The sequence below is a fragment of the Delphinapterus leucas genome, chromosome 16 (assembly GCF_059928025.1).
Source record: "Delphinapterus leucas isolate spDelLeu-1000000601 "Yukka" chromosome 16, BTC_Dleu_Yukka2, whole genome shotgun sequence".
NCBI lineage: Eukaryota > Metazoa > Chordata > Mammalia > Artiodactyla > Monodontidae > Delphinapterus > Delphinapterus leucas.
Window position 1 is genome coordinate 63280822 of NC_143144.1, and position 25477 is coordinate 63306298.

The 25477-nt window shown below is 43.0% G+C and overlaps 1 protein-coding gene across 1 annotated transcript in view; it reads left to right on the plus strand.

The window, feature by feature from the left end:
* Positions 1–25477, plus strand: part of SORCS3 (sortilin related VPS10 domain containing receptor 3) — a 587799-nt gene that overhangs the window by 224652 nt on the left and 337670 nt on the right. The gene's annotated exons all lie outside the window — the stretch shown is intronic.

The following is a 25477-nucleotide window of genomic DNA, read 5'->3' on the forward strand; positions in this document are numbered from 1 at the left end:
TCGCTCTCCTCCATATTCTTCATTCATCAGCTATTTCATCATCAGGGAATTACTGAGATTCAACTGTGTGCTCTGCCCCCGGTGTCGGGGTGAGCAGTGGTGATGGAAGGCGCAGACGGGTATTGAACCAGAATTATATTTTGTGGCAAACATGGAACCATGAAGGTTCTTGTGCTGGAAAATGACTGCTTATAGCTATGCCTTAGGAAGGTAGATCCGACACCACTGTGAACCCCGGGCTGAGGAGAAGGATGTCCAGAGGTGGGGCAGCAAGCTAGGGGAGTATTACAGCAGCCCAGGCAGCCCATCATGTTAAACTTGGATTGTTCAGAAGGACAGAGAGAAGGGTCAATGCAAAAGGGATTTCTGAGGCACAGTTAACATGACTTGATGGTGATTAGAGGTGAGGGACGAGGAGAAATAGTCATGATGATTATAAGATTTCAGACCTGGGAGGGTGGGAGGGTTTGGTTCCGTTACAGAGTGAGGGAATGGAAGAGGAGAGGGGGGAAGAAGTGGGGAGGAGAAACATTGTTATGGGGGAGGGTTGATGAGCTCGGCTTTAGCATCCTGGAAGTGCAGTGCCAATGGCTTACTGCACAACATTTGGAAATGTGAGACTGGAGCTCACAGGAGAGGCTGGAGCAGGATAAATTTTGGGAGTCATCCAATTAGAAGTGGGAGACATACCAGAGGAGCAGTTGTATGCATATTAAAAGGTAGCTAATACTGCGGGCAGTGGGTGTGGAACCCTAGTGTCGTGTGGGCCGGTCCTCTGGGCTGTGGACACTCAGTGGATGGAGCCCCATGGACAGAAGTGTCAGGGGCGATTTTCTCCAAGAGGTGGACTTCCCTTTGCCCCATCGTGTCATTTGTATTTTTTTTTTCACGCTTTTCAATCCCTTTTCATATCTGGACACTATTTTCATTTGCATTAATTGTCTTTAACTTCAGTGTTTTCCTTCCTTTCTGTTTATCATCAGTCTGAAAATGGAGAGTAGACCACAGAGGAAATAAAAGCAACCAGTGCAAACTGTGAGCGATTGCCTTTCTGTAAAGCACGCTGGGCAGCAGAGATGGAATCAGAAATTCCTGTTTATCTCCCACTAACGCCAAGGAGGAAAATGATTAAACAAAAGTGTGTGCACTTTGCCTTCCTGAGAACCCCCCCGTGCGCTGTGCATCCTCTTTACTTGTCCAGAAGACTGGTTGCTCCCACGTCTTTTAGCCCTCACTCTCCTTTACAGCTATTTCTCGGTTTCTGTGTCTCTGTCCTGTGCTAGAATAGAGAAATGAGTCCAGCTTCCTCAGTTGGGCTTATCAGCTGATTTCATTCCCACTACACTGCGTTATGGCTTTGCTGGCAACGAAAGGGCTCGCTCTGCTCTCTGCGTGCATGCCGCCGCGTCTATACAAGCTTACGCGTGTGTCGGGGGAAGAGGTTGGGAAGCTCTCTCTGCCTGCTTTGCCAAGACCATTGAATTAAGCAGGCAGCTTCCTCTCGCGTTGCCTTTCTGTAAATTTCCCAACCATATGGTATGAGGGGAGTTTTTGGATTATAAATAAACAACTGCTCATAACTCTCAGGGTTTTTGTTTCTCCCTCCAGTGGGAATAAATAGAAACCGTTGACTTGTAACTTCAGAAAAATGTGTTGGAGAAGAAGATAATGTCTCTCTCTCTTTCTCTGGATATAAATATTCCCCCCCCCTCCCCGCCCAGTTCTCCTTATGCAGTGTGTCTTTTTTGCTGAGAATCATCTCTCTGGCTGGGTTCCATTGATTTCTTATTGCTGCCATTTTCCAACCTGGATGTAGACTGTTGCTTTAGGCAACATGAGTTTAGCCACATGGGCCTGGCCAGATTGCACTGGCCAGATGGGTTTGGTGCACAATTTCCCCTGCTGGAGTTGTCAGTTCCCCCCGTTTACAGGACACATGCTTCCTCACTGGGCTTGTGGCAAAGAAAGTGAAGCGGTGGATGCTTCCCGTTCTTTTTTGGAAGAAGCCCAGCTTGGGCATCGTGCATGTTGGTCCATGGGGTAGGCTGCAGCTTGGCCTCCCTTAAAGTGCAGATCTTTTGAAGGCATGAAGAAGCACAACGTTTGGCAGCCCTTTCGTTTGCTTTCCCACTACTAAATCTACCGTGACTCGGAGGAGCATGTCAGCCGCCAAGGACAAAGGCCAGGATGGTATCCTGGGACTGGGGTGGTTCAGGCAAGGCACAGCTCAGAGAAGGCATAAGTCATAGTGTGAATGCAGATTCTGGCCTAGGAGGTAAGCTGAGTGTCGGTGCCGCTAGGTCAGCATGGGGTAAGGGAGCTCTTAGTGGGGAGGGGGCAGGAAGGCAGGGGCCAAGGGCAGAGGTCAGCAGACGGTGGCCCATGGGCCAAACCCAGCCTACCTCCTGGTTTTGTATAGCCTGTGTGCTAAGGACAGCTTTCACATTTTTCAATGGTTGAAAAACAAATCAAAAGGATACCACGTTTTGAGTGGGGTAGTTCAACTCATGCTTGCCAGCCAGCCTTTGGGAGCACACATCCAGATATCTGCAGTCCATCCTGACTTCTCACGCTCAGTCCAGCCTGTTTATTCTCATGGAGGTGGAAAATAGAGGGCTAAATCTCCCTGGTTAAACATCTGTTCCTTAGCACCATTGAGAAGCTGATTTTAGGGTTGGGTTGCGATGGCCTCTCTTTAAGGCATCTGCCAGTTTCTTTGGCTCAGAGAAGTATGACTTGCATTCTGAAGTCAGGCAGACATGATTTCAGACACCCACTGCGCTACTTAGCGGATGAGAACTTCAGCAAGCCGCTTGGTCTCTTTGAGAGTAGTTTCTTCCTTCCTCCCTCCCTCCCTCCCTTCCTTCCTTCCTTCCTTCCTTCCTTCCTTCCTTCCTTCCTTCCTTCCTTCCTTCCTTCCTTCCTCCCTCCCTCCCCCCTCCCTCCCCCCTTCCTTCTCTCTCTCTCTCCCTTGCTCCCTCCTTCCCTCCTTCCCTCCTTCCTTCTTTCCTTCCTTCCTTCAACATTAAGGTCTTTCAGTCTTGGAACTGAAAATGTGTGTCCTTTTGCAAGCCTCTCGCTATTTCCTCCACCACACAGCCCCTGGCAACCACTATTCTACTCTCTGTTTCTATGAGTTTGAATCTTTTTAATTTTTTAGATTCCGCATATAAGCGATACCATGCAATATTTATCTTTCTCTGACTGGTTTATTTCATTTAGCATAATACCCTCCAGCTTCATCCATGTTGTCACAATTGGCAGGATTTCTTTCTTATTTAAAGCTAAATATTTTTTCATTGTATATGTGTAAATATATGTATAAATGTATATATATATATATACACACACACATATACACACATATATATGTATGTATGTCACATTTTCTTTATTCATTCATCCGTTGACAGACACTTAGGTTGTTTCTATACCTTGGCTATTGTGAATCATGCTGCAGTGAACATGGGAGTACAGATATCTCTTTGAGATCCTCTATTACCTTTGGATATATACCTAGAAGTGGAATTGCTGGATATGGTATTTCTAGTTTTAATTTTTATTTATTTATTTATTTTTTGCAGTACGCGGGCCTCTCACTGTTGTGGCCTCTCCCGTTGCGGAGCACAGGCTCCGGACGCACAGGCTCAGCAGCCATGGCTCACGGGCCCAGCCACTCCGCGGCATGTGGGATCCTCCCAGACCGGGGCACAAACCCGTGTCCCCTGCATCGGCAGGCGGACTCTCAACCACTGCGCCACCAGGGAAGCCCTAGTTTTAATTTTTAAAGGAAACTTTGTACTGTTTTCCATATGGCTGTTCCAGTTTACATTTCAACCAGCAGTGTATGGGGGTTCCCCTTTATCGATATCCTCACCAGCATTTTTTTTATTTCTTATTTTTGTTTAGATAATAGACATCCTAACAGGTGTGAGGTGATATCTCATTGTGGTTTGATTTGTGTTTCCCTGATGACTGGTGACGCTGAGCACCTTTTCATAAATCTGTTGGCTATTTGTATGTCTTGTTTGGAAAAATGTCTTTTCAGATTCTTTGCCCACTTTTAAGTGGGTCATTTGTTTTTTTGCTATTGCGTTGTATGGGTTCATCATATATTTTGGATATTAACCTCTTATTGAATATGTGGTTTGCATACAGTTTCTTCCATTCCATAGATTGCCTTTTCATTTGTGGATGTGAAAAAAAAATTGTTTCTTTTTCTATGCAGAAGTTTTTTTGGTTGAGGCAGTCCTATTTGTTTATTTTTGCTTTTGTTGCCTTTTCTTTTGGTGTCAAATTAAAAAAAAAAATCATTGCTAAGACCAGTGTCAAGGAGCTTGCCTCCTATGCTTTCTTCTAGGAATTTTATGGTTTCAGATCTTACATTCAAGCCTTTAATCCATTTTGAGTTGATTTTTGCATGTGGTGTAAGTTAATTGTCCAGTTTCATTCTTTTGCATGTGGATATCCAATTTTCCCAGCACTATCCTTTTACTGAAGATACTATCCTTTTCCCCATTGTATATTCTTGGTTCCTTTGTCAAAAATTAATTGACCATATATGCATGTATTTGCTTCTGGACTCTCTTATTATGTTCATTGATATATGTGTCTGTTTTTATGCCAATGCCATACTGTTTTGATTACTATAACTTTGTAATATAGTTTGAAAACAGGACCTGTGATGCCTCCAGCTTTTTTTTTCTTTCTGTTAACATCTTTATTGGAGTATAATTGCTTTACAATGGTGTGTTAGTTTCTGCTTTCTAACAAAGTGAATCAGCTATACATATACATATATCCCCATATCTCCTCCCTCTTGCGTCTCCCTCCCACCCTCCCTATCCCACCCTTCTAGGTGGTCACAAAGCACTGAGCTCATCTCCCTGTGCAATGTGGCTGCTTCCCACTAGCTATCTACTTTATATTTGGTAGTGTATATATGTCCATGCCACTCTCTCACTTCGTCCCAGCTTACCCTTCCCCCTCCCCGTTCCCTCAAGTCCATTCTCTATGTCTTTATTCGTGTCATGCCCCTAGGTTCTTCAGAACCACTTTTTTTTTTTTAGATGCCATATATTTGTGTTAACATATGGTATTTATTTTTCTCTTTCTGACTTACTTCACTCTGTATGACAGTCTCTATGTCCAACCAACTCACTACAAATAGCTCAATTTCGTTTCTTTTCATGGCTGAGTAACATTCCATTGTATATATGCACCACATCTTCTTTATCCATTCATCTGTTGATGGACACTTAGGTTGCTTCCATGTCCTGACTATTGTAAATAGAGCTGCAGTGAACATTGTGGTACATGACCCTTTTAGAATTTTGGTTTTCTAAGGGTGTATGACCAGTAGTGGGAATGCTGGGTCGTATGGTAGTTCTGTTTTTAGTTTTTTAAGGAACCTCCATACTGTTCTCCATAGTGGCTGTATCAATTCACATTCCCACCAACAGTGCAAGAGGGTTCCCTTTTCTCCACACCCTCTCCAGCGTTTATTGTTTGTAGATTTTTTTGATGATAGCCATTCTGACTGGTGTGAGGTGACACCTCACTGTAGTTTTGATTTTCATTTCTCTAATAATTAGTGATGATGAGCAGCTTTTCATATGCTTCTTGGCCATCTGTATGTCTTCTTTGGAGAAATGTCTGTTTAGGTCTTCTGCCCATTTTTGGATTGGGTTGTTTGTTTTTTACTATCGAGCTGCATGAGCTGTTTATATATTTTGGAGATTAATCCTTTGTCCGTTGATTCGTTTGCAAATATTTTCTCCCATTCTGTGGGTTGTCTTTTCGTCTTGTTTATGGTTTACTTTGCTGTGCAAAAGCTTTTAACTTTCATTAGGTCCCATTTGTTTATTTTTTTTCCATTTTATTTCCATTTTTTTTCCATTTTATTTCCATTACTCTAGGAGGTGGATCAAAAAAGATCTTGCTGTGATTTATGTCAAAGGGTGTTCTTCCTATGTTTTCCTCTAAGAGTTTTATAGTGTCCGGTCTTACATTTAGGTCTCTAATCCATTTTGAGTTTATTTTTGTGTATGGTGTTAGGGAGTGTTCTAATTTCTTTCTTTTACATGTAGCTGTCCAGTTTTCCCAGCACCACTTATTGAACATACTGCTTTTTCTCCACTGTATATCCTTGCCTCCTTTGTCATAGATTAGTTGACCATAGGTACATGGGTTTATCTTTGGGCTTTCTATATTGTTCCATTGATCTATGTTTCTGTCTTTGTGCCAGTACCATATTGTCTTCATTACTGTAGCTTTGTAGTATAGTCTGAAGTCAGGTAGTCTGATTCCTCCATCTCCGTTTTTTTTCCCTCAAGACTGCTTTGGCTATTTGGGGTCTTTTGTATCTCTGTACAAATTTTAAGATTTTTTGTTCTAGCTCTGTAAAAAAATGCCATTGCTAATTTGATAGGGATTGCATTGAATCTGTAGATTGCTTTGGGTAGTATAGTCATTTTCACAATATTGATTCTTCCAATCCAAGATCATGGTATATCTCTCCATCTGTTGTTATCATCTTTAATTTCTTTCATCAGTGTCTTAATAGTTTTGTGCATACAAGTCTTTTGTCTTTTGTAAATGGGAGTGTTTCCTTAATTTCTTTTTCAGATTTTTCATCATTAGTATATAGGAATGCAAGAGATTTCTGTGCATTAATTTTGTATCCTGCTACTTTACCAAATTCATTGATTAGCTCTAGTGGTTTTCTGGTGGAATCTTTAGGATTCTCTGTGTATAGTATCATGTCATCTGCAAACAGTGACCGTTTTACTTCTTCTTTTCCAATTTGTATTCCTTTTATTTCTTTTTCTTCTCTGATTGCCATGGCTAGGACTTCCAAAACTGTGTTGAATAATAGTGGTGAGAGTGGACGTCCTTGTCTTGTTCCTGATCTTAGAGGAAATGCTTTCAGTTTTTCACCATTGAGAATGATGTTTGCCGTGGGTTTGTCATATATGGCCTTTATTATGTTGAGGTGGGTTCCCTCTATGCCCACTTTCTGGAGAGTTTTTATCATAATAGGGTGTTGAATTTTGTCAAAAGCTTTTCCTGCATCTATTGAGATGATCATATGGTTTTTATTCTTCAGTTTGTTAGTATGGTTTATCACATTGATTGATTTACGTATATTGAAGAATCTTTGCATCCCTCGGATAAATCCCACTTGATCATGGTGTATGATCCTTTTAATGTGTTGTTGGATTCTGTTTGCTAGTACTTTGTTGAGGATTTTTGCATCTGTATTCATCAGTGATATTGGTCTGTAATTATCTTTTCTTGTAGTATCTTTGTCTGGTTTTGGTATCAGGGTGATGGTGACTTCATAGAATGAGTTTGGGAGTCTTCCTTCCTCCGCAATTATTTGGAAGAGCTTGAGAAGGATGGTTGTTAGCTCTTCTCTAAATGTTTGATAGAATTCACCTGTGAAGCCATCTGGTCCTGGACTTTTGTTTGTTGGAAGTTTTTTTTTTTTTTTTGCGGTACGCGGGCCTCTCACTGTTGTGGCCTCTCCCGCTGCGGAGCACAGGCTCCGGACGCACAGGCGCAGCAGCCATGGCTAATGGGCCCAACTGCTCTGCGGCATGTGGGATCTTCCCAGACCGGGGCATGAACCCATGTCCCCTGTATCGGCAGGTGGACTCTCAACCACTGCACCACCAGGCAAACCCTGTTGGAAGATTTTTAATCACAGTTTCAGTTTCATTACTTGTGATTGGTCTGTTCATATTTCCTATTTCTTCCTCATTCAGCCTTGGAAGGTTATACCTTTCTAAACATTTGTCCATTTCTTCCAGATTGTCCATTTTATTGGCATAGAGTTGCTTGTAATAGTCTCTTAGCATGCTTTGTATTTCTGCAGTGTCTGTTGTAACTTCTCTTTTTTCATTTCTAATTTTGTTGATTTGAGTCCTCTCCCTCTTTTTCTTGATGAGTCTGGCTAATGTTTTATCTATTTTGTTTATCTTCTTAAAGAACCAGGTTTTAGTTTTATTGATCCTTCCTATTGTTTTCTTTGTTTCTATTTCATTTATTTCTGCTCTGATCTTTATTTCTTTCCTTCTGCTAACTTTGGGTTTTGTTTGTTCTTCTTGCTCTAGTTCCTTTAGGTGTAAGGGTAGGTTGTTTATTTGAGATTTTTATTGTTTCTTGAGGTAGGCTTGTATAGCTATAAACTTCCCTCTTAGAACTGCTTTTGCTGCATCCCATAGGTTTTGGATCATCGTGTTTTCATTGTCATTTGTCTCTAGCTATTTTTTGATTTCCTCGTTGATTTCTTCAGTGATCTCTTGGTTATTTAGTCATGTATTGTTTAGCCTCCATGTGTTTGTGTTTTTTACGTTTTTTTCCCTGTAATTGATTTCTAATCTCATAGCATTGTGGTCAGAAAAGGTACTTGATATGATTTCAATTTTCTTAAATTTACTGAGGCTTGATTTTTTGACCCAAGATGTGATCTATCCTGGAGAATATTCCGTGCGCACTTGAGAAGAAAGTGTAATCTGCTGTGTTTGGATGGAATGTCCTATAAATATCAATTCAATCTATCTGGTCTATTGTGTCATTTAAAGCTTCTGTTTCCTTATTTATTTTCATTTTGGATGATCTGTCCATTGGTGTAAGTGAGGCGTTAAAGTCCCCCACTATTATTGTGTCACTGTCGATTTCCTCTTTTAGAGCTGTTAGCAGTCACCATATGTATTGAGGTGCTCCTATATTGGGTGCATATATATTTATAAATGTTATATCTTCTTGGATTGATCCCTTGATCATTATGTAGTGTCCTTCCTTGTCTCTTGTAGCATCCTTTATTTTAAAGTCTATTTTATCTGATATGAGTATTGCTACTCCAACTTTTTTTGATTTCCATTTGCATGGAATATCTTTTTCCATCCCCTCACTTTCAGTCTGTATGTGTCCCTAGGTCTGAAGTGGGTCTCTTGTAGACAGCATATATATGGGTCTTGTTTTTGTATCCATTCAGCAAGCCTGTGTCTTTTGGTTGGAACATTTAATCCATCACGTTTAAGGTAATTATCGATATGTATGTTCCTATGACCATTTTCTTAATTGTTTTGGGTTTGTTTTTGTAGGTTCTTTTGTTCTCTTGTGTTTCCCACTTAGAGAATTTCCTTTAGCATTTGTTGTAGAGCTGGTTTGGTGGTGCTGAATTCTCTTAGCTTTTGCTTGTCTGTAAAGCTTTTGATTTCTCTATGGAATCTGAATGAGATCCTTGCTGGGTAGAGTAATCTTGGTTGTAGGTTCCTCCCTTTCATCACTTTAAGTATATCATGCCACTGCCTTCTGGCTTGTAGAGTTTCTGCTGAGAAATCAGCTAGTTAACCTCATGGGAGTTCCCTTGTATGTTATTTGTCGTTTTTCCCCTGCTGCTTTCAATAATTTTTCTTTGTCTTTAATTTTTGCCAGTTTGATTACTATGTGTCTCTGTGTGTTCCTCCTTGGGTTTATCCTGTATGGGACTCTCTGCACTTCCTGAACTTGCGTGGCTATTTCCTTTCTCATGTTAGGGAAGTTTTCGACTATAATCTCTTCAGATATTTTCTCAGGTCCTTTCTCTCTCTCTTCTCCTTCTGGAACCCCTATAATGCGAATGTTGTTGCATTTAATGTTGTCCCAGAGGTCTCTTAGGCTGTCTTCATTTCTTTTCATTCTCTTTTCTTTATTCTGTTCTGCAGCAGTGAATTCCACCATTCTGTGTTCCAGGTCACTTATCCGTTCTTCTACCTCAGTTCTTCTGCTATTGATTCCTTCTAGTGTAGTTTTCATTTCAGTTATTGTATTGTTCATCTCTATTTGTTTGTTCTTTAATTCTTCTAGGTCTTTGTTAAACATTTCTTACATCTTCTTGATCTTTGCCTCCATTGTTTTTCCGAGGTCCTGGATCATCTTCACTATCATTCTGAATTCTTTTTCTGGAAGATTGCCTATCTCCACTTCATTTAGTTGTGTTTCTGGGGTTTTACTTTGTTCCTTCATCTGGTACATAGCCCTCTGCCTTTTCATCTCGTCTATCTTTCTGTGAATGTGGTTTTTGTTCCACAGGCTCCAGGATTGTAGTTCTTCTTGCTTCTGCTCTCTGCCCTCTGGTGTATGAGGCTATCTAAGAGGCTTGTGCAAGTTCCCTGATGGGAGGGACTGGTGGTGGGTAGAGCTGGCTGTTGCCCTGGTGGGCAGAGCTCAGTAAAAGTTTAATCTGCTTGACTGTTGATGGGTGGGGCTGTTTGGCCTGAGGCGACCCAACACTGGAGCCTACCTGGGCTCTTTGGTGGGCCTCATGGCGGACTCAGGGAGGGTTCGCGCCAAGGAGTACTTCCCAGAACTTCTGCTGCCAGTGTCCTTGTCCCCACGGTGAGCCACAGCCACCACCCGCCTCTGCAGGAGACCCTCCAACACTAGCAGGTAGTTCTGGTTCAGTCTCCCCTGGGGTCACTGCTCCTTCCCCTGGGTCCCCATGCGCACACCACTTTGTATGTGCCCTCCAAGAGTGGAGTCTCTGTTTCCCCCAATCCTGTCAAAGTCCTGCAGTCAAATCCCACTAGCCTTCAAAGTGTGATTCTCTAGGAATGCCTTCTCCCGTTGCCAGACCCCCAGGTTGGGAAGCCTGACGTGGGGCTCAGAACCTTCAGTCCAGTGGGTGGACTTCTGTGGTATAAGTGTTCTCCAGTCTGTGAGTCACCCACCCACCAGTTAGGGGATTTGATTTTACTGTGATTGCGCCCCTCGTACCGTCTCATTGTGGCTTCTCCTTTGTCTCTGGATGTGGGGTATCTTTTCTGGTGAGTTCCAGTGTCTTCCTGTCGATGATTGTCCAGCAGTTAGCTGTGATTCTGGTGTTATCGGAAGAGGGAGTGAGAGCGCGTCCTTCTACTCCGCCATCTTGGTTCCTAATCCTCACTTCCTTGATTAAATTTATTCTTAAGTATTTTATTCTTTTTGATACAACTCTGATGGGATAGTTTTCTTAATTTCTCTTTCTAATAGTTCATTGTTGGTATATAGAAACAGCTGATTTTGTGTTCTGCAACTTTACTGCTGCTTATTAGTTCTAACAGATTTTTTGTTTTTTGGGTGTTTTTGATGGAGTCTTTAGTGTTTCCTATATATAAGATTATGGCATCTGCAAACAAAGACAGTTTTACTTCTTTTTTTCCCCCAATTTGTATGCCTGTTATCTCTCCTTCTTGCATTATTGCTCTGGCTAGGACTTCAAAGGTTATGTTGAAAAAGAGTGGTGAGAGTGGGCATCCTTGTCTTGTTTCTGATCTTAGAGGAAAAGATTTCAACTTTTTACCACTGAGTAATAATTAATAATATCATTAGCTGTGGGCTTGTTATGTGGGCTTGCCTGTGTTATGTAGAGGTGAATTCCTTCTAAACCCAATTTGTTAAGAGTTGTTTTTTTTAAAATGTTTTATTATGAAAGGATGTTGAAATATCCTGGTTTCTTTATTTGAAATATTGGGATAAAAGTAAAAATATCTGTCTTAATGAAAGTGCCTGACACATGGTTTGTTTGTTCGTTTACCGATTAACATGGTGTTTTGAGTATTTAGAATAGTGTCAAACAAGTCATAGGCACTGTGTAAATAATTTGCCAATGACTAGGTAATCAGCAAAGTATATTCCTGTTCTTTTGGTGAGTAGAATGTGTCTCAAGTGAGCTCAGAATATTTTTGGAAGCAAGAAGGCATTAGTTGGTCAGTCTTTTATGTATAAGACAAAATCCTAACTTCAAAATTCTGAAATCTCACCTCATGTTCACGTGGCAGAGACTGAATAGAAACAGGCATACCAGCAAGATATTATGGGTTTGATTCCAGACCACTGCAGTAAAATGAATATGGCAATAAAATGAGTTATCCACATTTTTTGGTTTCCCAGTTCATGTAAAAGTTATGTTTACACTATACTGTAGTATATTAAGTGTGCAGTAGCATTATGATCAAAAGAACCAAGGTACATACCTTAATTAAAAATACCTTATTGCCAAAAAATGCTATCATCTGAGCCTTCAGCTAGTCAGAATTTTTTTGCATTAGTAACATGAAAGATCACTGATCACAGATCATCATAACAGATAAAATGATAATGAAAAAGTTTGAAATATTGTGAGAATTACCAAAATGTGGCACAGAAACACAAAGTGAGCAAATGCTGTTGGAAAAATGGTGCCGATAGACTTGCTCGATGCAGGGTTGCCATGACCCTCCAGTTTGTAAAAAACCCAGTTATCTGCCAAGCACAAAAAAGCAAAGCACAATAAAATGAGATGTGCCTGTATGCACTAAGCCTGTTTCATCTTCATCCAGGACAAACAATTAGACTACATTCTTTCACTGACATATAGCCATATGACTGAACTCTGGCCCATAGAAGGAGGCTAGGAGTGATGGGTGCCACTTCCATACATGGTAAAAACAATGCTCACTCATTTCTCCTTCCACCAGTTCAATTGAGAATTCCTAAGATTTGGAAGATAGCAGAACCCTGATATGAGAGGAGCTCAGTTCTTTGAGTCATGGTACGGAACCAGAGCCCCTTCCTGCCCCTCACCTCCCTGCTAGTCCATATTGGACTGTGGCGTGAGAAGTACACTAACATAGTGTTAAGTCACTGACACATTGGTGATGTTTGCTACTGCAGTTAGCTCCTCCGTGCATACAGTCTCTGGAATGCATATCCAGCCCTCCTACTCCTACATTCACTTTGTTCTCCAGCCAGAATGTCTTTTTACTATTCCCAAGATACACTGTATTTTTCCAGCATCTAGCATAGCACCTTTTACACCATAGGTGCTCAATAAACGTCTTTTGATTGATTTCTGGGTCGAAGAATGAAACAGCAGCTTCCTATAAAATGCAAGCATGTTTTATGTTAGACCGATCTGATATTTCAGAGGAAATATACATTTGGGGGTGATTCTCTACTACAGGATTTAGTATACAGCTCTTAAACAGAGAGTTCAGCTTACCTGGAACATTAAATCTAATGTTAAATTTACACACAGCCTTTCAGGGAGGTTCCTACCATATACAAGGAAAATCCAGCCATATAGAATTCTAGATGTGTTAGAGCAGCTTTGCAGATGGGCTCCATCCAGGAGAGATGGTTCTAGGCCGGGATATATGACCTTGCAGTAAATTTTAGGGGCCCAGAGGTCTTCCCATCCATATTCAAGTGTTTACAATAGAAACAGCCTATGTTTCCTCCACTTTTAGAAAGACTCACCTAGCTTTTCTTTCACGCTCTTATACCTCTGATGAATTGTATGACTGATGTTGAAAATCCAGAGTATGACCACTACTTAACTTTCTGCTGCTTTTACACAAATTAGGTCAGAACATGGAGGGGAAATGAATTATACTCTCGGTCAGAGGTTGTACAGAGAACTGTAGTTGCCCAGTGTTGTTTTCTTTCATCCATCAAGTATGTTGGACATCTTGCCATCTTCTCAATGCTAACCGTCACAGTAATGATAGAAGGCATTTGCTGAGTGTTACGTGCTGTAAGCCTTAGGTTAGCTTGAGGTTAACCTTCCCTTTACCCACCCTTCAGCTGCTGGAAGAAATGTGATGACTTCCTCCAGAGGTCACCCCTTCCCACCTGTGGGATGGCCAAGGACTGGCTGGTATGGGGCACAAAAGCCTGGCCCTTTGCCTCAGAATGCCTTCAGTCTGTGGTGAGAGTTCTGCACCAGAGTCCCCCTGTGGATCAAGCTTTACCTGGAACCACAACCTTGCTGGTCTGATGCCCCTTCCCTATCTTGCCTTCCTCTCTTCCATTAGGTTTGGCCTAAGAGCACTCCCTCAATCATTCTCAAGCTTCCAAATCCCAGAATCAAGCTCTGATTTTAGGCAACTCAGCCTAGGATGTTTTTTCTTTTTTCTCAAGGTCACTTTATACTCTGCTCCAGAGATGTCAGTTCTACTCTTGCTTCTGTCCATGGTAACAGTATTCTCTTAGGCGCTCAGGCTTAGAACCTTGACGTTGTCTTTACCTGTTCCTTCTCTGTCCCTGTCCAGGAAACACAGTGTGCGTCTTCTTTGCTCCTCTTTCATTTCTTACAGCACAATGTCATCAGGTTAGTGGATGCATTCCTAGTAAGTCTTTCTACCTCCAGAAGGACAGGCTTCACCAGCCCATCGTATCCATCAGCAATCGATTAGTCTTTCCAGATGGGCTTCTGTCATGTCCCTACCCTATTCCAGAACCTTGGGGGCCCCAACTGCTTGTAAGATTAAGTTCAAGCTCTTCAGCAGATATTCAAGACCCTCCACAAAGTCTTATTCTACTTATTTAACTTACACCCTTTTATGCCTGTGTATGAACATTTCTTTCAGCCTGGGCCCATCTCCGAATTTTCTTCTGAAAATACTTGCATGTTTCATGTTCCAAGCCTTTGAACATGGTCTTTGTATTCCTTTGGGCTCCTAATACTCCACCTTTTCCTCAAAGTTCACCTCTTCAATGAAATCTCCCTTCCTCTCCTCTGAGCTCCTCTAGCGCTAATGAATATCGTTATCTTCATCATTTTCATCATCATTATCGCCGTCACCTTAAGAACCTGTATATAATATGCCTGAAATTGTGATAAATGTTTTACATGCATTTCCTCATTGAGTTCTTATTGAGTTCTTCACTGAGTTCTGAAACAACCCTGTGAGGTACTTAGTTTAGGTAGTTTTGCCTGTTTTATAGATCAGAAAACCTAAGTTCAAAGAGGTTAAGTGACCTGCCCAAAATCACATAGTAAGGGGTGTGGAGCCAGATTTTGAAGCCGCCATGACTCCAAAATGTGTGTACTTAACCACACTGCTATCCTATTGAATTTGGTCTAACTTCTTCCTACTCATTTATCCTTTATTCACTTATTCATTGAATATAGTGACTGAGTGCCAGGGACTGGACACTAGGGACTTAGTAGGGCCCTTGTCCTCACAGAGTTTTATCTAATTGTTCTCTTGAGCCCCTTTCCTAATTGCTGTCCCTCTCCCTAAGCTTCTCCCTCCCCACTAATCTCTCCAGGAGGGACTCTTATCGAAGTTTCACCTATGTGCTGTGTCATTTTGCCTATCATTTCCTGATGGTTCAGGTGCTGTGTTTACAATGACATGTCCCTTGGCTTTCAGGACTGACTCATGCCATGCTTTTTAGTTATTTAGTGAGAAATGGTCTTGTCTCCCCAAGACCGTATGATACTTTCTGAGAGCATTCCCATAGGTGCCTAGATTAGGTGATCCATAGGCTGGTAGACCTTTGGGAAGCTGAACACTTATTCCAGAGACATGCCCAAGCCCAGGCAATTTTTTTTCAGGACCTCAGTAGCCCTTGGTGATGACAGATTTGCATCCCTAGAGCATTGATCTGTATTTTGAAAGCAACCAGAAGCCATTTGGAGCTTGGTCAGATGCACAGAAGGTTGGAGACGGCAGGGACTTTTGAGATCACTGATTCCAACCCTCTCATTTTACAAAAGAGGAGAGTAAGCAAACTGTGAAGCATTGTTTTGGGTTGGAAACAAGGAGTGTCTGTAACGACAAGATTCTGGAAGCCCAGTAGACCAGGACGTGTGGGCCTCGCTGAATGCTGAAGTTCGAGCCCCTGGGGGCAGTCAGCGCATTGTGTCGCTGCCAGTCCTGGTGTTTGTTGGTGGGCTGGGAGGTACTGCTCCCAACCAGGCGTCTGGCTCTTCTCAGCATCTTGACCTGCACACTTGAGCACTGCCTTTCCCCATGGGAGCAGCCTGTGTCAGGAAAGGCACTGAGTTCCAGGGACTCCGAGAGGATGTGAGCCTGAGGAGTGTCTGTGTATGTTGAGGGGGGTGGGCTGTGCGGGGCTGGCTTCTACAGGCTCTCGCATGAATTGGCAGTGAATGTCTTTTAGTATAAAGACACCGTCCTTTCTTTCCAGTGATACTTTTGGCCTGGGCTTCTGTAGCCTCTCTCTACCAAAGACCCCAGACCCAGGTGTCTGGGATAAAATATTTTCCTGTTCAGTAGATTGTTCAGGCTATAGGAAGTGCCTGTCATCATTTCATGCAGCCCTTCTCATTTTTCAGAGGGGAAATAAAGGATGGCGGTTAAATGGCTTTAGGAAGAAATGAAAGTGTATCCAAGAACTAAGCTGATTCTTGCACTGTGCTTTATGTAGATTTTCTCGTTGGGTCCTCCCAACAGCCCTGCCTGGTAGCAATTATTATGCCTATATTAGAGGTGGGAAAACTGAGTCCCAGAAAGCTAAGGCAACGTGCACAGGGTTATATTGCTAGTAGGTGGGAGAGCAGGAATTCTAGCCTAATTTTGACTTCAAATGCTCTCCGTTTTAATACCTGTAATACCTCCTAGTAGGAAATGTCTTCAGAGATTCCCTGAAAGGATGAGTCAGTGAAATCTCTACTATGTGATACTTTGAGAAACAGATGCTTAGTTACCACTGCTTCCAATAAACAGCCACGAATTGAAGTAGAGCGCACGGGATTCGGAATCCGTTGACCTGGGTTCAAGTTCCAGCACTGTCATTTACTTAGTCACTTAACCTTTCTGACTCTCTATTTCCTCATTTTTCTGACAAAGATAAAATACCTTTGTCAAAGGGTCATCGCGAGAATTAAATGAAATATCTCAAGAGAAAGTGTTTCGTGTAAAGCACTACGCAAATGTTAGTTCCTTAAATGCCACAGCGACTTAGGTTGGCACTCTCCCGAGAAATCAGTTATTGAGCCAAGTGTGTGCCACAGGCTTGATCCTCGACCTCAAGAAGCTTATAGTTTTGGCGGGGAAAAGAGGCAATGAAAATCAGAGGGTACAGGCCAAATTGTGCTGCAGTGATATAAAGGTAGTAAAGAATCAGAGAAAGGAAATATCACCGTAGGGCAAGGTAGATGAGAAGGCTTTACGTAGAAGGCTGGATTTGAACTTTATGGGGTCTGGCGAAGAAGACTGTTTGAGGTGAGAGATTTGCAGGAAGTCCATAGCTTTAATTACAATTTGAAAAGATCTCTTTGTAAGTTGCAGTCCTCTGGGACCCAGTTGTTTGACATAGAGCAGCAGTTCTCAAAGTGTGGTCCTGGGAACCCTGGGGAATGCCCACAACCCTATCAGGGGATTAATGAATATATTTTCTGATAATAATAAGTGTTATTTGCCCTTTTTTATTCTCATTCTCTCACAAGTGTACAGTAGAGTTTTCTAGAAGCTACATGACATATGTGATGTCATAATGATTAAATGCAGACGTTGATATGAGAATCCAACTGTCTTCCATTAAGTCAGATATTAAGGAGCTTTGCAAAAAATGTAAAAAAAATAAAAGCCACACTTTCTCACTAAATTGTTTTTGTTTGGGAAACTGTAGTTGTTTATCATAAAATTATGGTATTTATGTTTTATTATTGTTATTTTAAAGTAAATGAATAAATATTGTAAAATTTTATCAGATGCAATTTCTAATACAGTACAGACTGATGGATATAACATATGAATTAAATCTCTTAGGGTCCACAATAATATTTAAAAGTATCAAGGGGGTCCTGTGTTAAAGACATGGTATTCCAGTGTAAAGACACAGTTAGGGTCTCATATTTTTATGATGCGTTGGTGCCAACACACCTATTTTTGGAGATTTTAAAATACTAATGCCCAGTGTTGGCCAGTATGCAATGAAACTGGTGCTCCCATGTACTGTTAGTGGAAGTGCAGATTGACCAGAATATTTACGTCATGCAGAATATTTTGTAACAATTACCACATTAATGATAATTTTTACCCTTTGAACTAATAATTACATTAACATGGATGTACTTTAAGGAAACAAAGACGCATACAAAATTTATGTAGAAGAATACACACTACAGTTATTTACTATAAAAATTTGGCCAGAAACCAACCATCTGACCGAGAAGGCAGTTAAAGTAAATTATGATACATTTATACACTGGGATGCTGTAAGGCTTTTAAAACGATTCTGGAAGAATATTAAACAACCTGGTGAGGTGCTTAAAATATTATGTTAAGTGAAAAAGTAGGACACCAAGCTGTATGCAGAGAACAACCCCCAATTTTGTAAACATACACATGCACACAGATTAGAGAAAAAAAAAAGTACCAAAATGTTAAGTGGATTTTTCTCTGTATAGCGTGGCTATAATTGATGTCTATGTTGCACATTATACTTTTCTATACTTTATGATATTTCTACCGTAAGTTTTCAGTCCTTTTAGTTTTTAAAAAGACCCCAGAGTGTGGCATTTATCTTCTCTAAGGCCATGGGCACCAGTCTACTGAGCCAATCCATGGCACCAGGGCTTCAGATGAGTGATGCCTCAGGTCTCAGAGGGGCATTTCTCTCAGGGCCAAATGATGGTTTAAGAAATACTCTGTGACTTGAGAACAAACCCAACTTCTAGCTAATTGCTTCTTCTTCTTACTTAGCCTTTCAAAGGAAAGCTTTAAAAAACTGCGATTGGTTTTCATGCCCTATAGCTCTGGTCTGTTGTCAAGAGCGTTTGGGGTGTAGAATGTGGTGTCCAAGAAGGCAATTGTTTAAGTAATGTTGTGTAGCCGGCATGGTGCAGGGAGCATAGCAACCAACATATAATTCTTTTAGAGGAAGAGGTAAATGAGATTTCAGATTTCTGGGCCCATAAGGAGATGGAGTGGCTGTGGTATAAGAGCTTCAAATGGGAGACCTGCAATTCACTCCTGGGTATCTGGGAGTTTCCAGTTCTTTCTTGGGCTGGGAGGTATCCGGTGTTGGAATACATTAGTCTTGTTTCTTCCCCAAATGACCAGTAAGATAACCGATAGAACCAGCTCTGCCTGAAGGACATCTGCTTTGTTGTTAGTCTCTCCCAGGAGAACCTCTCCCAAGCGGAAGGGAATCTGAATGTGACTATTTAGTCCCTGGGACACATTTGCTCAGCCTGAGTATTCAAACTACATGGCATTATGCAGCATGCATTAGGGCCTAAGAGAGATACACAAGGTAGTTCCTTGACCTCAGAGGACTTACTCTGTCTGGAAAAAGAAGCCTCATGCACAAAAAGTTAAATAATGCCATAAAACAACAGCAGAAGAGAAGAGATGTACATCTCCAGAGAGCGGGTACGATGCTCCCTGAGAGTGACACAGATGCTGAGCGCTAGGAAACCAGAGGCAGGAAAGATGAGAGGCTTCTTGGAGGAGGATAGAAGCTGGAGAAGCCACTCTCTTTTCTACGGGGCTGGTTGCTCAGGGGAGAAATCGACTTGCTTTAACTGATAAATTAATTAATGATTTGAGTGCCTACCACATGCAAGGTATTATGTTTATCCCAGAGAAGAGAAAGATTTACAAATAAATGGGGCACAGAGTTTAGCTTCTCTAGGGTAGCGGGATGGTCTGGAGTCTCTCCAACAGTTTACATCTCTCCATTAGGCAGCTACGCACTTTATCCTGGGGGTTTCTGGATGTGCACAGATATAATTCTGGCATGTCATAGGGACCCAACTGGCTGCATTTAATTTTGAAGGGAAATGGTAAACATCTACTCCCCAGATAGAGATGCCTTGCTAAAACTGTCCAGAACCTTCTAGTTTGTGCCTCATTATTTTTTTTCCCCAGGAAATCTTACTGAACAAAGTGAATTCTGTTTTCCCTAGACTTGAATTTGTTAGTATTGGCCACCTGCTGGAGGCTGTCTCTGATTATGCGTGGCAACTCCTCCAACTTCCCATGTACCTTTTGGTAGCTGACTGCTGATCTGGTGGGGATGGGATGGCTTTGGCCTGCCCACTGGTGGTTATGTAACTATAACCCACCTCCTGTTTGCCCAGAGATGCGTGGGACAATTTCTCCTCCAATGATCACATTATTGTTCTACCATGGGGTCTCCCAGCAACTGGCAGTGAAGTGAACGGCGTGGTGTTAGGGCCATTTACGCTTCACAGTAATCCTAGGAAGGAGATATTTATATTTCCACTGAGCAGATATGAAACAGGAGACTTATGTAATTAGCCTAAGGTTACACAGGCTGGAGTTGAAACCAAATCTGCATGACTCTGAAACAAATCCTCTTATGGTTATGTTGGGTTGTCTTTTCGAATGCAAATGCTTACCTATAATAGAGCTCCTCTACAGATGTGTTGATTTACTGATCTGCCTCATAACTGCACAGTAACAAATCACTTTATTGTGATTATTTTTAACCGCATGAGTGATACATGGCTATATTTTGGTTTGGAAAGCATTGCAACATTACAAGTAAACTCAAGTTCTTCTAGCCAACCCACCCCACCCCGGGCCCCTACTCAGAGGTAACTTCTATTACCATGTATTTGCGTTTTCCTCTAGAAATTTTACAATGCCCTGGTGTACACACTTACAAACCTAATGGAAATATATTGTTTTGTTTTGTTTGGGTATACTGTTTGTATCTTTAATGCATTATTATTCAGTAGCCTTTTTCATTTAGTAATGTCTTCGAGACTTTTCTAGGTCAATAATCTTGATATCTACCTGATTCCTTAATGCTGTTGTATAGTGTGTGTATGTGTGTGTGCATGTTGTGTAAAATACGCTATATTCACGTGAACAAAGGTGCAGTGAATTATAGGATGTCACATCCTCTCAGGGTCTGCTCGTGCTCTCTCCTCTCTCTGGAGGACTTCTTTGAAACTCCCTTCCCCAGTATGACACAAACAGGCCTCTTGGCTGATAGGGTTGAGATCTTTTGTCACTTTAAGTCCTCAACGTAACAACCCAGCAACCCTATCATCTTAACTGAGATTCTTCAGTGAGAAATGAAGTGTTCACACTTCAGTGGGAAACAAAGACCAAGGATCTGAACGTTTGCTCCACCCCACGCATGCCAACCTTCCCTCCTAGATCTGAGCTGGAATGGTGCTGCTGGTGGGTCTACATTTGATGTGATATAAACCATGAATTCTGCATGATCTGGTCTCCAGTGTCAGGTTACCTTCAATTTTCTGCACTTGGACCCCGTGATGGCTCTCATTCAGATAGCTGGGGCAGGAGAACATTACCTATTCTGTATCCCTGTGTCTCTCTTTGTGAGACGAGATAATGCGGCCGTGGAGTCAGATGACACAAAGAGGTGACGGAGAGCTGTGTGAGCTTCTGCCTGGGCATCAGCCTGCCTGTGGTTTTTCTGAAGCAGAGGGTGGGGCCGCTATCCACTTGGAGAGTGAAGCTATTTAAGTCACTCGTTTTTGGCTTGGAGTCTGAAATTAATTTTCTGTCTGGTTATTTGCGGTCAGGTTGGGCTTCTGCCATTGCAGAGATACAAATTAACGCGGCCTTAGGCGCTGGCCTTAAGACGGGGAGTGGAACAGGCCAGAGGGGAGCGTCAGTGGTTTCTCCATTTGGATCATAAAGACTGTCTGGGCAGCCATGGGTCTGGAGCTATGCTGTGGAAACTCCTGCCCTGCCCTCGGAGGGGGCTGTGGTTCACCACACACTGGAGCCCCTTGTTGCCTCTGGTCTTTGATTGTTGACTATTCTTGGTGTAGCTCAGGGGAACACACTCAGGGGGAAAGGCTGGTGGAGGCTTTCCAGGGCCCGGCACGTGGAAGCTTGGTTCTTCCTTTTGATTCCCCAGGCGGCTGGGCCGTATTGTACTTTCATGGCATCCATTGGAAACTGGGGCCAAAGATTCCTTAATGATTAATTGGGCGTCCATGTGCCTCAGCCCCTAAGCGGAAGGAGTTTATAAATCAAGGAAAATAACCCAACGTGATTGTCCTTGAGAAAAATACAATCTGGAGTAGTCGTAAAAATGACAACCACACACATTTATGGCACGGGGGTTTATCAGATGCTAGACTATGTTTCTCACTATTCTCTGTGGAGTCCTCCCAACAGCGCCCCTATTGTTCAGAGAAGTGAAGAGCTCACAGGGCTAGTTCATCCAGCACTGGGTATAGTTGTGTTTGCCCTGCTCGCATCTTCCTTGTTTTCTCTACTTAGTGCTCTGCACTTTCAGCAATTCAAAAGAGATTTCATTTGTTGTTTTTCTTTTAAGGAGCTTTTAGTCATTGCTGAAAAGAAAAAAAGCACATAAGCGTATTCAGAGAATAAATAGGGAACTCCTAACGCTGTTGATATAAATGCAGAGGACGGTGTGGGCTGAAGTTGTAGGAAAAGTCTCTAAGATGTAGTTAGTACTAGAGCTGGGAGTCAAAAAGGAGGAAATCTGGACACTTGCCAGCCGTAAGCTCATTGGGAGAGTGGAAGATGGGAGGTAACGGGGGCAAAGGCCTGAGAAGGCCTGAGTGCCAGGCTTAGGCAGACACTTTGACCTGATGGCAGCCAGACAGGGAAGCGTGAGTTAGGGTATCAGAGACCTTGGCCAGAATCTTGGGAAGTTGTCTTAGAGACCAAAGCGGGATGGGAGCCTGGCTGGTGGTGGGGATGGTAGGGGTTGATACTGTAGTCTGCTAGAGCAGCCCTGGCCACCCAATTGTGCACCGCCTGCTTTTGTAAATACGGTTTTATTGTAACACAGCACACCCATTCATTAGTGTATCCTGCTTGGCTTTTTTTGAGCTACAAGGGCAGAGCTGAGTAGTTGTGATAGAGATTGGCAAAACCTAAAATATTTACTCTGTGGCCCTTCTACAGAAAGCAATTTGCTTGCCTGAGCTTTGTAGCTCCTCATAAGTGTCCCTTACTGGGGAGGGAGGAGGGGTAAGCCCAGTCCCTGGCACATGGTGGATGCCATAACAGAGAACAGATAGAGATGTGTTAAGAAATGAGCAAAGCAAAAATAAAATTGCTAACAGGAAAAGGAACTATCAGGACTGAGGTTGTTTGCTAATTTAAATAATATCACAGAGAAGGGAGTCCACTGAGAAGATGAAAGACTGATAAGAGAATCAAAGAGTAAAAGACTTGAAATTTCCCAGTTCCTTCCCAGGGGCGAGGCTTGGAGAGGGAAGGAGGAGGGGGGCTGAGAGCACAGGTGGCAAACAAGGGGAGGCAGCTGGTGGGACTAGGAGAGCAGTGTGCCCGCCCCTATCCTGCACATCTGGTGGCTGGTGAGAACTGGCAGAGTGCCCTCTGGAGCCCTCTCACCTCTGGCAGGAATGTGGCTTTGGGGATGCAGCGAGGGGGGGTGGTGTTGAGCCCCAGCTCAGCTCTACCAGGAAGCTGACTTGGCTGCGTTGGCTAAAAGTTTTTCTTTTCTGTTCTTTCACTTTTAAAATAGCAAGCCATATGCTTGTTGCCACCATCCGCTCCCGCAGAAGCTCACTAGAGGAGTGAGAGCTTGCTGGGCGGATGGAAGTATAGTGTATTCACAGCTCAACCCTGGAAACTGTCGTTGAGAGACTGGCTTTGGGTGACTACCATGGGAAGTTAGGCTGAGGGGGTCCTCCTGGAATGTACTGGCCCACACGGAAGTCTTCTGGAGGCCTATCAGGATGGGACAGGAGCTCTAAATAGTTGAAGGGCTCAGACTAGGAGTGCTGGGAGGCTGAAGAGGATGGACACATCTTGTCTACCAGTCAGCATCGGGCACCTGGGGAGGAGTGTGAGTGCTTGGCAGCTGGGAGGCCCAGCCCGACAGCAAGCGGGTCCTTGGGCAGGCAGTGGAGCCATGGAGCAGGTGACCTACAGTGATGTGAATGGGAAAACCAGACACGGCACTCGTGAAGCCGGGACTCAGGGCCCCAGCTGCTCTCTGGGTTCAGATGCTCTGGAATTCAGGATTCCAGAGACAGAGATAGCTGGGACGAGACAGGTCAGGAGCTATGGACTCAGGCCCTGGCAATAAAGAAGGACCCAATTTCTGGAGCTGGGGACTAAGGGAGTGTCTCTTTGAAGGCCTCCTTAGAGAAAAATTTGTTAAATACCAGCAAAGAAGTTATGCATGGAGTATGAGTGGTAATTGCACATCAAGATGTCTCTCTAGAAAAAACTTTTCTTTACAGATGCACAAGAAGCCACGTGTACAAATGGCGATTGAAACATTTATCATAGCAAATTTTAAAGGAAAAAGACAAAAATATTTATCAGGGGTTGAAAGGATAAATAGACAGTGGTTTATTGGTAAGCCACAATGCTCTACAGCAGTTAAAATGAATGAATTATGGCTAGGTGTGTCAACATGGATAAAACCCCCCAAACTGAATGTTGGACAAAATAATCATGCTGCAGAATGTATATCCTGTATGATAACATTTATGTGAATCTGAAAACACTCCAAAAGATGGTCAAGCATTTGTGTTCCTAAACAACATATAAATCTAGTAGTGGGTATATGACTGGGCATCTTGTATTTTTCTGTGTTCTGGAAATAATTCGTAACGAAAGACAAAGAGCAAGAGAGAGGGAGATACAAACATGTGCACACGTGCACACACACACACACACACACACACACACACACACACACGGCAGTGGAATAACCTTCTGGAACTGCAGGAATCTGAGCCCAGAACAGAAGCTGGGAGCCCTGTGGCTGGGCACTTCTCACATGCTGCCTGCCAGGTTAGCTGTGTGTTCTGAGCCATTCCAAATGGTAACTGGCATAGTGCCCGGCCTATGGCGGGTGCCCCATGCATGTGTGTGAAGTCTCCAGCTTTCAGGACATTTCAGCGTTAGGAGCTTAGCGTCAGGATGTCAAGATTTGGGAAACTAGCTTTAAGTTAGGGGAAATGAGCCTGCTTCCTCTAAGAGACCCCGCCGGTAGATGTCTGGAGTCACAAGGTGGAGGATGGTCTGCTTTCCTGTCAAAGCGACTTCTGCAGGCACAGCTGGCTCTGGCAGTGGTGCTGAGGCCTCTCTGCCAGCTGCCCCTCACCCCAGGTGAAAGGGGCCCACAGAACTCTGTGGTCAACGCGGTGTGTGGCCTCCATGCTGGAAAGGGCAGAGACCAGGCCTCCTTTGGTCCCAGGGCTCAGTGGCTCCTTGAGGTGTCCTCACTTGAGTGAGACTTGTTTCTGTTTGCCTGAATGAGCAGCAGCTGCCCAAGGAACAGAGGAAGCTGAGCCGTGGCGTATCCTTTGTTGGGAAGCCCTTACCCTGTGCAGCCACTTTTGGAAGACAGCAAAGTCAGTGGGAATCGGTTGTGCGGCTTGCAGGAAGAGAGACTGTGCGTCATGCTAAGTACACTGCCTTTGATGAGGGTTATTTGGATGCGGGAAGGAAGTTCGTTGTGACACCAGTCATGCAGGGAGCCCTGAGAATTTAGCTCTTATAAGTAAGATGTTTGCTATATATAGCATGAGGAAAAGTTGCTCTTTGGAAACAGCTTAGCGCTGTGCTGGTGGGATAATAAGATTTCAAGTCCAGAAGGGGCCTTATGATTAATCTGAGTTAAACCTGTTGTGTTGATGATAGAATGGGGCTTGACAAAGATTCTCTTCTTGACCAAGCTCTAGTCAGGACCCTCCGAGCTCTTTTTCAGCCAGGCCCTGTCCTCGGATATGTCCTCAAAGAGC